The following is a 3,000-nucleotide window of genomic DNA, read 5'->3' on the forward strand; positions in this document are numbered from 1 at the left end:
GGTCCTTTTCTTACTACTTTATTAGCTTTCTGAAAGAGCATGTGTATTGCAGAGAAGATTTTTGATTCTTCTCTGTTATCGATTACCTGCTACCACAGGTTACTAAATCGATGGATCTTAACCAAATTCGGTATGTATATTAACCAATTCGTTCTTTGATCTCGACGTTACGAAATTAATGAATATGTAATGGATAACTTAGAAAGTGTTATTGAAGAAAATACGGTATACTTCTGATTTTTATAAATACCGAGAGAATGTTTCAATTTCGACATTTTGCTGGTTCGTGAATTTTTTTCACAGAAAAGATGATAGTAATAAAGAGACTTACACTATAGCAAGAGATACAGAAAACATAGCCTTACCTGTGGTTTTAAAGAACTTACCTGGTGGTTCTAGCATAGTTTTACTTGGTTTTCTTCATAAGCAGGATAAAAAGATATTTCAACATCACATGCATATATATATATATCTGTTATGATAGGAATATAATCAATCATGTAGATATGAAATATTTTCATAAGCAAACAGTTTTACTGAAAATTTTTGTAATTTATTTACATTACAAAATATAGTTTGGAAGCACAGAAATTCTGTCTGTCAGTGTGATTGCACAAAGTCAGTTTGTTTGTTTGTGTTGAAATTCGCGTAAAGCTATACGAGAGCTAATTACGCTAGCCGTCCCTAACTTAGCAGTGTAAAACTATAGGGAAGGCAGCTAGTCATCACCACCCACCGCCAACTTTTGGACTACTCTTTTACCAGCACAAAGTCAGAGCCCATCACACAGAAAATATCGTATCGAAACAGTGGAGCGTGGGAGATCAAGAAGCTACAATAATAAAATTGGGGCCCGAATATCATTGCCTTCTCCCCCAAATATTTTGCTGACAAAAAAAATTATTTAGTCTTTTTCTATGCAGTTAGTTTGCACAGAACCCATTAAAAATGTCATATCAAGCGTGCATGACGAAGCAAACCTTAGTGAAAATGTTATTTTGTAGTACATAGCAAACAATTTAATTTGTATTTTTGTTTTTTGCATTCTCAATACAGTACTTTTAATACTGTGAAATCGTTGAATGTTTTTAACTTTTTAATGATTATCAGACAATTTTTATTCAATTTTAGAGTAGGTCCCACTAAGCCAGTGTTTTTGTTTGTTTGTAATTAAGCACAAAGCTACACAATGAGCTATCTGTCCTCTGCCCACCACGGGTATCGAAACCCGGATTCTAGCGTTGTAAGTCCGCAGACATACCGCTGTGTCACTGGGGGCCTAAGCCAGTGAAATTCAGCATTAACATTGTCCACACTTTCAGGGGCGACAACTCTGTTTATTTAATTTAGTGTGTTGCTAATTTAGTTGGTTTGTTTTATAACAAAACAGATATGAAAGTTTTATTTATTTGTTTTGTTTCCACTAAAGAATAATCTCAGGCAGGAGTCAAAAGGTGGAATTATTTTCTGGAGTTCAACCTCAGACAGCTCTGGCTGAAATTAAGGCCTGAGATACGTTTCTACCTATCTATATGTATAACCTTGGAACTTCTAGCTAATCAGGCGCCAATATGATGTTACAACTCTGTCTTTACCCAATTTTTAAAGGTCTTGCTTATGCTGAGCTGTAACAATCCCCATTTATTTTATAAGTATGTTCGCTCGCTAAACATAATAAATACTGTTCAACCAATTAACATAACTGCTTAGTCATCGAATATTTGTATTTTAGAAATCGGAGTCTCTCATAGTGGACGTCCCTAGTGGCTCAGCATTAAATCTGAACAATTACAACACTAAAAAACCCGTGGTAAGTACCGCACAGATAGCCAATTGTGTAGATGTGCGCTTAACAACAAACACAAAAGTTACATCTAAACATATGTCGAAACGTTGTACATTTGCTGTTATGCTAAACTTATATTAAAGTTTTTCTTCATTACCCATTCAAGCCGTCTCCAGCCATTATTAGTCTCAAAGTGGGTTCCTCGTCATCGAATATGTGTACTGTTCCTTGTTCATACAGTCACGTTATACCTGTCAAGATTCCACCACTTACGTAGTCGTAGCTTAACATCCTCTCTGATTATACGTAAATCTAAACTACTCTGTATTTTTTAAATAAAAAACAAAAACATGCTGTTTTTAAACATGACGCAGATTCTTCGCTAAATCTGAATTAAATCATGTGTGATGTAGTTTTTTTTGGAAGGTATATTAGCAAAGTTTATATATATAAGTCACTCTATTTTCGTAACGCTACCTTTGTTGGTAACGCTCCACTCTCTGTTCGTAGCACTCGTTTTGTTGATGACGTTCAAATTGGCTCAGCGGTTAGTATAAAGCGAAGTTTCGCGTCCAAATCGAATGTATTTTTATAATTTTTTTGATTATTACCCCATCATGTTTAGAACAAGATCATACAATATTAGGAAAAATCTAAATAACATGATGGTTTAAATTAGGAATTTGAATTATTTGTTAACATTCGATTACAAAGATGGGGTGTCACAGTGTTCGACTGTTATGTGGAAGCCTTGCATTCAAATCCCTGTCGAGTTGGGTTTTATGCTAACTTTTTATATTTACAGTAACATCTTTAAATACCATTATAGATTAAATAAAGGATCATATCGTATTACATATAAACACGAGTGTTGGTCTGTGTCAAACACAACTTAAATATATTTTTAATTCAATAGATGACGTCAGGATAACATAATACGACGTTTTGAGACAATATGGGACCTATTGGACCATCTTGGCTGTTCCATCTTCTAAACTAAACTAACACTAGTTATAGAATAATTAAAAAACGGAAATAATATTAAAGCCAGCCCTTATCATTCATATACTTATCAAGCTTTCTCCTAAACTCACTTAAATTTACTGATTCCACAATATCCAAAGGCAACCCATTCCAAAGGCCAACCATCCTGTTAGAAAAATAAAACTGTCTTAGCTGGAGATGACACCTACCCTGCCAAAATTTATACTTGT

Source organism: Limulus polyphemus, unplaced genomic scaffold, assembly GCF_000517525.1.
Source record: "Limulus polyphemus unplaced genomic scaffold, Limulus_polyphemus-2.1.2 Scaffold247, whole genome shotgun sequence".
In the NCBI taxonomy this organism is placed as follows: domain Eukaryota; kingdom Metazoa; phylum Arthropoda; class Merostomata; order Xiphosura; family Limulidae; genus Limulus; species Limulus polyphemus.